This window comes from Crinia signifera, chromosome 3, assembly GCF_055691185.1.
Source record: "Crinia signifera chromosome 3, ASM5569118v1, whole genome shotgun sequence".
Taxonomy (NCBI): Eukaryota; Metazoa; Chordata; class Amphibia; order Anura; family Myobatrachidae; genus Crinia; species Crinia signifera.
In genome coordinates this window covers 101,035,649-101,051,823 of record NC_139219.1, presented here as the reverse complement: position 1 = coordinate 101,051,823, position 16,175 = coordinate 101,035,649, and positions in this window count along the sequence as shown.

Sequence of the window (16,175 nt, the reverse complement as noted above, 5' to 3'; positions counted from 1 at the left end):
AGATACGGCAGTACTAGGCAGTGGGCACCAGACGGTAGATACGGCAGTACTAGGCAGTGGGCACCAGACGGTAGATACGGCAGTACTAGGCAGTGGGCACCAGACAGTAGATACGGCAGTACTAGGCACCAGATAGTCAGATACAGCAGTACTAGGCACCAGACAGTAGATACGGCAGTACTAGGCACCAGACAGGTAGATACGGCAGTACTAGGCACCAGACAGGTAGATACGGCAGTACTAGGCAGTGGGCAACTGATGGTAGATATGGCAGTACTAGGCACCAGCCAGGTAGATAAGGCAGTACTCGGCAGTGGGCACCAGACGGTAGATATGGCAGTACTAGGCACCAGACAGGTAGGTACAGCAGTACTAGGCACCAGACAGGTAGATACGGCAGTACTAGGCAGTGGGCACCAGACGGTAGATACAGCAGTACTAGGCACCAGACAGGTAGATACGGCAGTACTAGGCACCAGACAGGTAGATACACCAATAATAGGCAGTGGTTAACAGACAGTAGATATGGCAGTACTAGGCACAAGACAGGTAGATACGGCAGTACTAGGCACCAGACAGGTAGATACGGCAGTAGTAGGCACCAGACAGGTAGATACGGCAGTATAATGCAGTGGGCACCTGACGGTAGATACGGCAGTACTAGGCACCAGACAGGTAGATACAGCAGTACCCTCTCCCAACCTGCTCCTAGACTGCAGTGAAGATGGCGGGCACGGGAGCCGCTATTTAAAGAATTGCGGATCCGAGTCAGGTGGGAATCTCCGACCCACAAGAAGATGTAGGGGATGAGGTCAGGACTGTATGGCAGATGACCAAGCTCCAGGATGCATTAATTGACAAAAAAATCCACCACTTTTCTGAGCTTGTGGACAGGTGGACCCTGATGAAGAAGGGTACCAAGAGTGCAAGCTCTTGGATGGCACCTGGAAATGGCTTCCAGCATTTGTGGCAGGCATTTGGTAGCATATCAGTCCCCAGTGATGGTGTGCTGCTGCACAAGTGTAATGGTAGAATCTGTAGATCCATCATATATCCATATACCAACTTTAGTCAAAGATTACAATTCACAACCAGACATTTTACAAGATTGTAACTACTCTACCAATGAACTACACATTCGGAAACTAATTGCACATGCCTCATTTATAGATTCCCAGGGGGTACATACTGTGCACCACAATTTCCAAATACAATTATCGTTGCTACACAGTTGTGCTGATAGAACAATACTGAATTAAAAAATGCAGATGAGGATCAACATCTAAGCACTGATACTATGGGGGTGATTCAGGTTGGCTCATAAAGCACATTTGGTTTGCTTAGAAAAGAGAGAGTTAGATTTTGGTGGAGTGTGTACTTCAAACTGAAATCTATATTGCAGTGTAAAAATAAAGCAGCCAGTATTTACCGTGCACAGAAACAAAATAACTCACCCAAATATAACTCTCTCTGTACGTGTTACATCTGCCCCACCTGCAGTGCACATGGTTTTGTCCATTAGCAAACCAAATGTGCTTTGCGAGCCAACCTGAATCACACCTATATTTATATATATAAAACAAGGAGTATTACCGTCTTGGTGTCTAACTTCTATGGAGTCACCATTGGTGCAGAGGTTTAGATGGTAGAACATTCTACCATCTAAGAAAACAAGGGGGGGTATACTCAAGATTGTATAGCTCAGAGTAGAACGGGCGCATGGTGGGGTGTTGTGTCAAACTGCTCCAACTATAGGGATGTCACCCCCTAAAAGGGTAAAAAACAAAGGTAAATATATGTGGAGCGCTAAAAACCACCGGATCAACTGGATATTACAATATAAGTAACAATATTTATTAAAATTAAGCAAAAATACACATTTCAAAAATTGGTACTATATTGTATATATCTGAAAATATAGGTTACAATACATGTACCAAGTATAAGTAATAGACAATAAGGTGGTATACTTATGGATGCTGGAGTTCTGCTTATTTATGTTGGTCTCCTATGGAAATGGTGTGCTCACTTTTTCACTGGGCAAATTTACCAGATGCAAATTGTGGGAGTCCATATACCATGCTGGATATTTGAATAACGCTGGAGGATGAGTTGTAGTTCTTAATTGAGAGAAATGTCCTCACGATTTGTGCGATATTTGTATTCGACAGTAAGCTTGTGGTGGTGTCCCATATGCTGGTAAGGTGCTGGGAAAATTCCAGAGATGTAGTCCCGGAGTGAGCAAGGAGATATAATGTTGCAGTAAAACCAGTACAGCCTTGGAGTCCATGTTTAATCAGACGGTGCAAGTGCTGCCTAATATGTTTCGTCGTAGTCTCACGACTTTCTCAAAGGTATAGCACTATGAAATAAGTCTGGGTTTAAATACCCTCAAACAGGAAGTACACATTTACATAATTAATCAATTATCCAATTGATCCCAGTATTACGAACGTGTGTATTAAAAAAAGAAAACAATATATCTATTGTAAAACATATTAAAAAGATTTTAAGAAAATAGGAGGCAGACCTACGTGTATTAATAAATATAGATGTGATTACCTTAGGTAGAGAAGCAAAAAAACTAATATATTCTATATTGTGAGCCCACTTCCGGCAAGCTGGAACGCACGCCGCGCTCCAACCTCCGGCTAGTGGGACACATAACACTTCCGCCCAGAAGATCTAATGTCCTTCCGGCCGGGAGACCGACATGGGACCATTACACTCCCATCTATGTGCACAGTCCCTGCAGCACAAATGGAACGCTTATGCATGTTATTCAAGGCGGAAATAATAGCTGCCCAATTATATTATTGGACACAGTGTAATCCTTATGTCTTCCGCTCTGCGTGTCACCGCAGGCGGAAGTGAATGAACGCATATGTAGGTGGAACGCATATGCGTGTCATTAGAGGCGGAAGTGATCATCGCTCAAGTGTCTTATTAGCCACAATAAATCTTTATATCTTCCGCTCTGCGTGTCACCGCAGGTGGAAGTAGTGTTTGGGAGAATTCACTGGAATGCATATATGTATCAATGTGGGCGGAGTTATTCCTAGCTGGAACTTCCATAAGACACATATAGTTGAAAATGTGTATCAAACTTAACCATATTAGAGATGGACCACATAAATATTTTTGGCAAATATAGGTACTTAAATGGCCATAGGTTACAGGTAAATAATTACAAAGAAGGATGCAATAGAGATGATCACAAACAACAAAAGCTGAATAACAGTACAAAAGTAGAATAGTAAGGTTAGATTACAAACGATGTATATAGGTTATTGGTGTGAATTTATTATAAAAAGAGACTTGTATTATCACTGTCTCAGAAGTGAGAAGGGCTAATAATATATATATATATATATATATATATATATATATATATATATATATATATATATATATATATAATCCCATTCCATATGAAGAGATATCCAGGATCATAATTATAAACTGACGTTAAGTTCTATTTGATCATTCTCTGGGTGGATCATATAATTTTGTACATCCAATATATTTCCTGTTGACTCAGAGTCTTAAACCTGTCTCCTCCCCTAATTGTACATTTTATGTGTTCTAGTGCCAAAATTGGTTGGGGTTAGGGGGGAGTGTGGGATAGCAGCTGTGTGTGGTGGTGGTGGTGGTGGGGGGTGCTTAGCGCATAATCTATTCATTTATTTATTTATTTGTTTTGGCCGAGCACACCCTAATATAGTGTTCTGTGCATGCCAGGGCGACATTCAGGTATTTTCTGAGCAATTTTACTAAATCACTCAGAAAACGCATGTAAATCGCTGTGTGTGTAGACGACACAGTGACTTAATTGTGCGGCCCCACCATTCTGCATCTACCCTCGATTCAGACCGCCCCCATCGGATAATTTCTGTGCAGTCGCTCAGAAGGTCCTGCACCTCTCCTGTATATGTGTCTCACAAGCGGATAGGCAGGGCCTTCTGATCGGGTGATGCTACACTGCTGTACCTCCTGAAACCCCCACCTGCGGCACCTTTGACTCCACCCGCGGCACCTCAAACCCTGGTGAAGATGACATTTAATAAAATATTTTAAAACATGTGTTTCTGTTATTATTTTAATATTTCCTTTACAGGGGGGCTATAGGTACAGGTGGGCCTTTAATGCCCCACATGCTGGTACCTGTGGTTCTCCCAAGTACCAGCATGTGGGGCAGACTTGCTGGGACCTGTAGTTCTACTAAAATTCTACTAAATATTACAGTTTAAATCAGCATCAACCCTGCACCAACCGCCCAGGGGTACAGGGGATAGCCCTGTGCTTCAGCCCAGGCCTAGGGTGCCCTGGAGAGGGGGGGGATCCTGTTTTATGGGGGGTCCCTACCTCCCCAAAAACTCCTGTAATGCTTCAGCCACAGGACCCTGGGACCCCGTCAAGTGTGTCCCCTGGCTATGGCATTACACCCCCTGCTAGTGGAGCCTGGTGCTGGTACCCAAAATTCGAGGGACCCCTATTTATTTTGTCCCCCATATTTTGGGTCCCAGGGCCAGATCAAGAGCCTGGTGCTGGTCCCTAAAATATAATGGACCCCTACTCACTTTATCCCCCTTGTTTTGGAAACCAGGACCAGTCAAAAAGCCCTGTGCTGGTTTCTAGAATATAGGGGGGGGGGGGGGGGGGCTTATTTTTTTTTCCCTGGTATTCAAGAAACCAGGACTGGCTCAGAGAGCCTGGGGCTGGTCATGCTCATGGGGGGGATCCCCACACCATTTTTACATTATTTGTTTATATTTCTATTCTAGACAAATGAAGAGGACACTCCCCCAGGCTTTATTCCAACCCATAATTGACATTTTTATCATTTTTTTATTCCCCTGAAGTCACCTAAACTCTTTCTGTGAGAGATTTGAAAACTCTCATGCTGAATCTCCTATTATGAATCTCTGGCACAAATCTCTCTGTGTGTAGGGCCCTTTACTATCATGCAGCTGCATTTTTATAATACATTCTCTGAAAAGTGGTTAAACTCTACATATCACATACACACAGCTCCTATGAACACATGCATAGAAAATATGAATGTGGAACTATCTGTGAGAATAAATTTCCCCCAAAATAAAATCTGGTTCTTTAAAATCTTTTGCATAATATTCCTACATATTCTGATAAAACCAGAGCGGCTTCAGCGATGCAGCTCGAATCTCACTTTGCAGGGAGAAGCCTTGTTAGCACATGGAAACATACATGCAGAGATGTAGGTAACACATATGCTGGTTCAGTTAATCTTTCTTATTTACTTGTCTTTGGGCCAGATTGAGGTCCTAATGGAAGTAGAAATATTATGCAAAGTACAGATGGCAATTACTTAGCGCACATGCTGGTATACGCTGGGGGTCCACACTGCTCATGTGCAGTACAAAGCATTATCATTGGATGCAGTACAGCTGCAGATATCAAACCTATGAGAATGATGATGATGATTATTATTATTACTTGTGGTCATGATAGTAAGTACTACCATACATATTTTTCCTAACTGTAAAGTAAAATCTAATATTTTATGCTGTTCGTGATATACATTTTAAGATTGTATTTATTGTTCTGCTTATTATATTTTTATGTTACAATTTTTAGTTGAAAATATAGTAATCTTAGTAAAATCCTTAATGTTGGGTAAATAATCATTTCTGTATTTATTTTTGTACCCTGTGATGATTTGTACTTTCCTCTGATATGCTTCAGAATTGATGAAATGACTGTGTATCAACTTTGTCTGAACTTATTTCTGTTCATTTCTTTCTTTTGAAGCAACAATGACACATTTCATGGGAAACTTGTGCACCTGGTCAAAGGAACAGATGGCAATATCAGTTTGTCAGCAATACATCCTTCCTTGCATTCCATATTAACGTTGGCCTCTTAATCCCCTGGATTTTAAGAAACTGACTGATAGGTGTGGATAGATTAAAAGAAATTGGTTTAAAGGTGAAGGTTTTCTGAATGGCAATACACAAAAAGTTCTCATGAAATGAATTATAATATTCTTGTGGTGTGGCCATGCAAATATATTCCCAAAGCTTCCATCTCCTGAGTAAAGTGAAGCAGTCCATTACTTTGCACAGGATGAAGCACAGAAGGAAGAAATATAAGTAGGCAACTGGTAGCCACTGAGAGCTTGATAATTGGGGGGGTCAAAGGGGACACCTGTACCACGTCCTAAGGTTGTGAGGGATTTAGGAGCTCTAAGAATGGCTGCAGCATTGCATGACCTAGCAATGGTTTTGTTATGTTTATCACCTGTTCTATAAGGATAGAACAGGGAACTAGAGCAATAAAGTACCTGAAGCAGTTGCAGGATGATCAGAAATAACAAATTAGCAAAACTAAACAGAATATAGAACTCAGGACTGACAAGAGTAACAGGCAGTAACCAGGAGCATAGAGGTGAGAATGCAGATCACATGACCGGAGTATGTATAAATGGAATATGGGAATAACAAAAACCAAGCTATGACCAATATTAGGATAAGGTCACTGTACCTTACTCTAACAGCTAACTCTATTGTCTCCTCTAGAAACCACTGGATACCAGCCATGCTAAGGCTTCACCTTTAACAGCCACGTATGAAGGGGCGAATTAGGTCTGCCCCAACTCTAGTGCCACCAGGTCTTACAGGGAAACAAGGCACCAGTGGAAGCTAAGAGAAGACAATAGGAAAACTAACTAAATAAAACTAGAAGGCTGTGTTCAATGGATGAAGATGCGGCGACTATTGCTCTTTTAGAAAATAAATATATATAATAATTGTGCTAGGCTGCACTTTTGAAAATAGTAATTCACTGGTGGTAATGTGGGCCTGAAACCACGATGCATTCCAAAATTGACTATGGATATAAGTAATAAAAAATTATAAACGTATATATGTAAAAAATAGATACTTTTTTTTTTTGTTTTAAACAGACAAATATTTAAGAAAATTCCTATCCTAAAAACAATTCTTCTAAAAACAAATTCAAGGTGCAAAGAAATAGAGTAGCTTATCTTTTTAGATAAGGCAGGAGGGCTATAATGTCCCAATACATTTCGTCCTTCTGACTTTATCAAAGGCTACCTGAAAAACTAAGGAAAAGTAAGCAGTAACAATGCACACAAAAATCAGAAGTGAATTGTCACAAAAGAACAATAGCAATCTCATTGCAGATAGGAACCAGAGGTGACTTCTCCACCAATAAGTGAGTACCAGAAGCAACCTCATCAAGTACAAAAGAACATTAGTGATCTAGTCGCAAATAAGAACACCTAATAACGAGCAAACGTAAAATAAACAACCCAGATGATAAATATACATAGAACAACAGTACACCAACAGAAGACTTAGCAGCAATGTGCAGAATGTCACGACACCCAGAGTAAGTGACTTGTCGAATGGAGGTACGACCAGGAACACCAGGAGATGCAGCTTGCTGTAGTGGATACCAACGCAGGTGTAAAAACTCCAGACTTGGAACTCAGACAGTGAATACAGGTTGGGGTATGCTGGAAACAGGAGGCTGGGCCGCAGAGACACAGCTTGGAGCTCAGGCTGGGAAATGCTCCAAGGAGCAGCTGAACACTCACTAGGAGCTCAACAGGAAGTAGCACTGAGGAGGAGGGGTTGATCAGGATCCCTAATGAAGGGTAACCAGCTAATGATAGATGCGTGGACTGCTGCACAGAGAACCCAGTCCAGGTTGCTGAGCAACAGCTTCATAACAAACTAGCAGCAGCACAACTGACAGGTTTGGATGGCCAGCCACCTACCTGGATTCCTCAAAGGAGCACACTTGGACCCCTCTGGGCCTGGAAACCTGTCTGGCACCCCATACTAATAAGTTTAGTGACATCATGTGTAGCGCCACACAAAGCACATTGCTGCACCCTACCATCTGCCCTTCCATGTGCCAACAATCTATTTAACCTAGGAGGAGCAGGTTTGCACAAAAATCAATGGCAGCATGGATAGTGGTGCTGGTGGCACCAGGCAGTCCTTTGGATACTAATGTCTTGACAAAGGTCCCTGTCGAGGACCGAAACGTCGACCACAGCTATGTCTGAATAAAATCTATTTCAACTTCTAAAGCTGCCAATGGTGAGTGCCTGCTTCTCCAAATTGTGTTATGGGACTTTGTTGCCTTTAAAAGTGGAGCACCGCCGAGTTGAACTATGGATCTATATATATATACAGCATAGATGATAAAAAACACAGAGTAAATACTGTCTGCTTTTGCATGTAGCCCATACATGTTACACAGCTTATTTGTAACTGCAATTTAGATCAGTTTGAACACACCCCACCTACATCTAAATCTCTCTGCACATGTTACATCTACCCCACCTGCACTTGCAACATGGGGCTTAACAGTATAAGATAGTGCCCCTAAAAAGAGAGTTATCTTTTCTCTAGTCGTAAACATGGGGCTTCATTCAGACCTGTTCACTGGGCTGCATATATTCACTGCCTAGCTAGCAGGTAAGTGATGCCCCACTGAACGCATGCCACTACCGCTGCCCGAATCCCCGCACTACCATGTGAGAGGATATGTATGCTTACGCATCCTCCCGCATGTTGCCATACAGTATAATATAATGGTTAATATAGGTCAACAGTATCCACTAATATCTCCAATTAATCCAATAAAGCGCTATCTGGGTGCCTCAAACCCTTTTATTTATCACATTATTCATTAGATTAAATGCTCCAAACGATTTAGCCAGGAATGTTCCTTAAGGTTTGTATCAAAATGATGAACAATCAGTATTCTTTGATGAAGAAAGTCTGATCGGCTAACAGTAATTGAATATACACTGCACAGGATAAGATATTATATTACCGGCTTGATGATGTGGTAGTTCTGCTGTTAGAGTGTTTGCTTCTACCGGCGTTGCTCCGATGGAAGGGGAGCTGGGAGCAGACACTGCGATGTGGCAGTGGATGATATGAAGGACCCCGGACACGCTACCACCAGCGTGACTCCTATGGACGGGGAGCCAGCGCTGGGAGCCGCCGTGGGATATTCCTCTCTACTTGGGATTTCAATAGCCGTCCTGGTGCCGGTATAAGGATCGCCGCAGGTCTCAGGCTGTATGCGTGCAGATAATTTCCAATCAGGGATCGGAGAGGGGAGGCTGTCCCAGTTTGTTTTTAAAGTTAAGGATGAAATAATGGACACACAAATTAGCTCTCTTGATGAGTTTCTCCGTCCATAAGATATTGACGGTTTCATCTTATGAGAATTCATATTGAAATTCATTCCATAACTGTAAAATTTCATCTTAATAGGAAATCGACCCAATACAGAAGGGTTCATTCATTTCACCAGATGGTCAGCCAAAAACTCATTCTATACCATTAGATGAACCTTAACCAAATATTTAAAAGGTGAAGTACAAAAATATATATGTATCACCCATATGAGGAATAGCTGAAATAACATCTGCAATATGATTAAGAGAGTAAAATTACACATCTGAAATATAATTTAAAAAGTTAAACTATGCATCTCCCTTAAAGGTTAAGAGGGTAAAATAATCTAGCTCTCTTTAAATTAATAAAACCACCATTTTGGATAGATATCTCATATAGTTTTTTGCCATCCACTCATTCGTTTGTTCCCTGGTCTAATTAATCTAAATTATAGTAAATAATAATTGTTGTCCTTAAATAATTGATATATTATTATTGTATGTTTTATCTCTCCTTTTTACAATCACTTACAATTGTATTCTACTTTTTTAGATTTGTTTAAACACTTATACCCTGATGAAGTCTCACAAATGAGACGAAACGCGTTGGATTTTACATGTTTTCATCTATGATCTTGTGAAAAAACACATCTGTGAAAAGAATTTTACTTGAAAAAGTGTTTGAAAAGCTTTTTTAATAAATGCTTTATGTTTTAAAACTGTCGTTTGTGTGTATACTATAAAATAGAAGAGAGACAGGAATTACCATCTTATAAGGGTGCCGAGTAACACTTTTGTGGGTATATCTGGTTTGTGGAGCCCCACTAGTAGGGGGCCCGGTGTTACTGGCGACCATTTTTTGAATTATTGTAATTAGCGCGACATAGGAGATTTTGTTTCTTTTATATATAGATATATATATCTATATATATTGTCAACGTTTCATGGACTGAATCCACTTCCTCAGGACCAATCTGATTGGTCCTGAGGAAGTGGATTCGGTCCACGAAACGTTGACAATAAAGGATGTGTTTTTCATGATTTTTCACCTGAAGCTGATAGTCTCCTGAGTGCCTTCTTTTCAAGCGGTGGATATTTGGGGTGCGAGCCCCAAGGACCAGGCACCAGGGGCAAGGTATATCCCAGAGACTGGGAGCAGAGTGCCGGGGTATTGTGTGGATATATATATATATACACATATCTACATATCTTGTGGTGCAGCGGCACTCAGAAAGAAATGAGAGACTGCAGGTCAGGGTTGCCAACGTTTCAAAGCGCACAGGTGTTTTTATCAGGGTGCTGGTGAGCACCTTGCACCTTGATAAAAAGGTTTTCTAAAAATAAGAATTCAGAAGGTTCAAAAAAGTTTGATAACTTCCATCCTAATGAGAGGAGAGCCCAAAAGAATCGACAGAAGGATAATTCCAATATAATTAAAGGGGCTGATAAGGGCGGTGGTACGATTATCCAAAATAAGACAGACTACTGTATGTGAATGAGGCATATCACCAATTAAATAACTCAAAATTCTATAAAACATTAACAAGAGATAATACGAATGAAAATTGTGATCAACTAAAGACTTTTTTGTTAAAAGCAGTGGATGATGGTGCAATAACTAAGAAAGAATTTTCTTTTTTGTTCAACACACACCCCATTATACCCACATATTATCATTTACCAAAATATCACAAATAACTTTCTTCACCCCCTGGTCATCCAATTATTTCTGGTGTAGGGTCACTTACCACTTCACTTTCTGCCTTCCTTGACACATTCCTTCAGTCCCATGTACAGTCGCTCAGGTCCTACATCAAAGATACCACACATTTTTTGATTGATGTTCAGAATTGTGATTGGCAAAAGGACTATCTATTCATGACTTGTGATGTTGAATCCTTGTATACAGTACAAATATACCGCATGCACAAGGTATTCAAGAACTATACTTTTTCTTGGTTCAGGATGAGGATCTGAGCGACTGTAGGAGAAACTTTATTTTGGATTCAGTTGCATTTATTCTTTCACACAACTATTTCACTTTTAATGGTGCTTTCTTTTTACAGATTCTTGGTACCGCCATGGGCACAAAGTTCACCCTGAACTTGGCAAACCTTTTTATGGGTTTGTTTGAGAAAAGTTACATCTGCGATGGTCCGTTTGGGTCGGACTTGGTGTCCTATGGTAGGTATATAGATTATATGTTTTTTTGTTTGGCACGGGGGGGGCACGAGAAAGCACTGCAGTTTGGGGATTATTTGAATACTAACACTTTTGGTTTAAAATTCACACACACTATTAGTCACGTTTACATCACATTCTTGGATATTGCTCTATGTATCAAAAATATTAAAATCGTAACCTCGACTTTTGTTAAAGAGGTATACTGCAGCAGTTATCTGAACTATAGGAGTTGTCACCATCACCCTTGGATAAATAATATACCGAAAAGCCAACTATTGAGATTGAAAAGGAATTGTTCTGACGCTCTCGTTTCAGATCAAGCAAATAATCTTATCCTATCTTTTGTGCATCAGGGTTACCCTCTAGACATCCTCATGACAGCTTTGGAAGAGGTAAATAAAACAAAGAGGGAATCCCTGCTGAAAAAGACCATTAGAAATCATACCAATATACCCTCTGATAAAACTGCTAATGATTTTAATTCTAACCCTCTGTTTATATCTAAATACAATTCCCATTCCAATGAAATTAAGAGAATTATTAATAAAAACTATACAATTCTAAAAACCGACAAACAACTAGCACCGATCTTGGAAGAAAAACCAATTATTTTTAAGAAGAATTTGAATCTTAGAAATGCTTTAGCCCCTAGCCATTACAAGCAAGTAGAGGTTGAGTCTGGCCCGAATCTCCAGATTGTTGGTTGCCACAAACTTGGAGGAAACAAATGTATAACGTGCAGATTTCTGCTAGATAAAAGTATGCAATTTACATCCTCCTCTAATCAGTCGACACATCGAATTAAAAGTTTTTTGAACTGTGCTTCAACGTATGTAATCTATTTAATTACATGTGAATGTGGCCTACAGTATGTCGGCCGAACTACCCGTTCCTTGAACATAAGATTTCTTGAACACAGAAGGAATGTTTTAAACCAAGTACAATCACACAGTATCTCAAGACATGTAAAACAAAAACATCAGGGTAATATAGAGGTTTTGAAAGTACAAGCTATTGAAGAGATTCCAGTCTCAAAAAGAGGGGGGGGATCGGTTTTCGATGCTGTGTAAAAGAGAGGCTTTCTGGATTTTTTTTCTTTGGGTTCCCTGACCCCCCTTGGCCTCAATGAATCAAGTGAACTCAATGAGTTGGGATCATAAAGAAAACCCCAGAGTGAATTGCAAGCGATCCGGCTATTGATGGAAATTGATTTGTTTGGACCTAATAATTTGGGTTAGATTATGCGTATGTACCTGGGTGCTATGTTTATACAGTATATATACTGAGTGAGCTGCAAGTAATACAGCTGGTGGTAGAAATCGATATGTTTATGTAGGGCTATGTTAGTAATGGGAGTAATTTATTTGCATGTGTCTGGATACTACTATATGTAGATATATATATTCTCCATTGTATTGTAAAATATTGGTAGACGTTAAGGTGGTTGTTCGATTTTTTTGCCCCCCTCTCTGTGACTCTGTACTCCCTGTATAATTCATTAATTTATGTCACTCAATATGGGCTCTTTCTGATTGCCCTCCCAAACACAAAAATATATTCAGAAGTGGGTAACTGAGGGGGTGTATATTAGTTTAACATGTTAAAACCTGATTGGGATATATTTATTTCCTGTGTAAAACCTCATATAATTTCCTGTGTGTAATCATGTCTTTATATTTATATAGAGAGGAAATGGATACTGTTAATGTTGTCCATGTTCTTTTCAAAGAAACCTTTTGAATTAAGCTATAACGGAGTAATAAAATAAAGTAATAAAGATAAAAAAAGAGATGACAATAAGTCACCAAATAACATTCGTGCAGCATAATAATACTCATGCTGCTGATTTTGGGCTATGTCTATGTGCAAATGTCAGGGGCGGGATTCGAACCGGATACCCTGCGATGTATGTGGCTGCTGCTCTCTGGGGTGCACCACAGAACACATGTAGAATAAGGATGGTTCCCTTAATAGTTAAACTCAGTGTTTATATACGTGATACACGCAGTCTTTTGTTTTAATTGTCTCTTCCTCCGGGGTATTTCTTCAGTGTGTTGTAGCTAATTCTGTGATAATTATAAATTAAAATCTTACTGATATGTGTAGAAACTTGCCATTTTAATGGATAGAATTTGCCTAAGATCTAACTCTAATTTAATTTGTATACAGACCTGATATAGGGTCTAGTTAATTGATACAGGTGTGTGATAATGACTTCACTAACACGATTGGTCAATGGACTTTTAAAACTGACCTCCAAAGTAACAGAAGCCAAACCTTCTGAGGAAACTGGCATACACAAGGGCAGAGAAACGCGTAAATGGTATCTTCTGTGACAGGTCCGGATACCTACGGGACTTTGGATAATTTTATCTACTAATTGGTGCCTCAGGTGTCCTTTCAAATAGACTCTATCTAAGGAAGCAAGTGACGCTATCCATTTCATTACGGACACATCCAATTAAACACGGAGCTGAAACGAAGGGGGATAATTCTAAAACAATCAAAGAGACGGAACCCCGTCATCAGGAGGTGTCCGCCACCGGCCTTGAGCGTGTTAGCAGCCGGAGGACGAGTGAAGCTGGCAAACATCTGAGAGCTGTTGTCTGAACGGCTATCTCCACATGCCGCAGCTCCCGACTGAGGTTCGGTGAGGAGTGCTAATAGCCGGCTTTCCGTCTTACAGTATGTGAATTGTCTAGCTGCAACTGGGTGCATTCACCATATAAATTATTAACAGCAAGTGTCACTATTTTGTGGAGTGTCAATTCTGGACTGCACTAATAAATGGCCTGTGGACTTATAAAGCCGGCCAATTAAGGCAAGCGGTTATATGATCAACAGCCTCCACTAAAGTACAGCTCCTGATTGACCCTTGAGAGGTCTGGGGCATATATTTTTGGATTATAACTCTCTATACCTGAGGCAAAAATACTTAACCAAATAACACTATTGAGCCAGGATACAATCAATATTCTATAGATGCAAATATATGGAAAAGGCTCTTATGATCTTACTTAAAATACCATTGTCCTTATAAAGGTATCATTGACCTGTCTATTATTTAGTTTTTTAAGAAAAACATTTTAAATCATTTATTACTATGACCATTAATTGTGAATAAATTGATTATTAATTAACAGGTATCCTAGTATTACTGGTGCGCTCTCTTATTATCTTTTTGGTAATTTGTACCTTGATAAAAAAAGCCTGCAGACTTTGAAAAGTCAGCAACCCTGGCCTGCTGTCTCTCGTTTCTTTCTGAGTGCCACCGCACCACAACATATGTATATTTAAAGTGGGGACACCGGTCACCACATCTTTAGAAGGCACCAGCCTACTGTGATGCATATATGGGCTGCAAACCCACAAATCCTGGAATGCCACCTCAGGAACATATATATATATATATATATATATATATATATATATATATATATATATATATATATATATATATACAGGGGCAAATGCAGGATTTTCAGAAGGGGGTTTCCAGAGGGGCGGAACAAACACGGAGATGGACACTTGGGTGACCCAGTATATGCCGGGTCAGTTAAAGTATTATAGAAAGACCAAATGTATATAAATAATAATAATAAAAATATATATAGATATATCACATACATACAGGGGCGTCAACAGCAGTGTAGACCCCTGGGCATAACAATGTATTGGGGCCCCTACCGATCTTTCAGCGGTAGGGGTGGGGGAAGCTTTGATGTCCCGAGGGTGGTAGAGGGTATTATATCAACCGCTCAGCATGTAGGACCTGGATCAGTAATTTCCACTAATTACCCCTTTACTGCACAGATGGTGGGAGATGAGGTGGGAGAAGGGGGCATTGGGCTGAAGGAAGGGGCCCTGATACATAACTTCCAGGGTGGTAGAGGATGTTTAATACGCAGAGGAGGGGTGTATAGTGGAGTGGGCTTATTATTCATAATTTTCTGGTGGGAGGACAGAAATAGATTTCTTAGATTTTATTGGAATTAAAAACTACAGAATCCCACCTACCAAATGGTACTGGGGACTAGGGGATCAGAGTTCAGGAGGCAGAGCCATCTGCCAAGAGTATATAAAATTATATACCAGGTGTGTGGAGCTTAAGCAGTAACCAGCTGCTGGAAGGCTGATATCTCTGGTTCTGGGAACAGTAGAGACAAGCTTCTAGTGTCCCTCAAAGGGGGAGAGTCCCAGCTTTTGGAATATACCCTCAGAAAAACTCTAAGTCAGACAGAAACTGAAATATCTGACTGGGAAGAGCAATTAACAGGCTTGGATGGGGACCACTGGTTTGAAGTCAGATATCTCCGGTTCCCAAGGGCCGATTTTTAAAATTCTTGTACCCACGGAAAGAGGGGACCCTCAGCTTTCAGCCTAGGAGCATTAAACTCCTGGGGGTGTTCTGGGTACTCAGAAACCCCCCCAGTGTGCGCTACTGATATATATATATATATATATATACATACATACATATACAAGCCTGACGAAAATACTAGTAATTGTATTGAAATGTTGCTTTATTAAAAGACTACAGATTCAAGTGGATGGTTTGCACTCCCTATAACTTTAGATAACTGTGCCGGTGCCTTCACTATAAATGTAGATTTGTATCCAATCAGGGTGCGGCACCCTTAGGGATCAACGTTTCAATTTCTTTATCAAATTGTCATCAGGATAAATGAGCATACCTCAATAAATAGCACACAGCAAGTCAAAGTGAGTCGGGCAGTAGAGGGTCAAACACACCCCTTTCCGCTTGTTGTGTATGACATCATCAAAG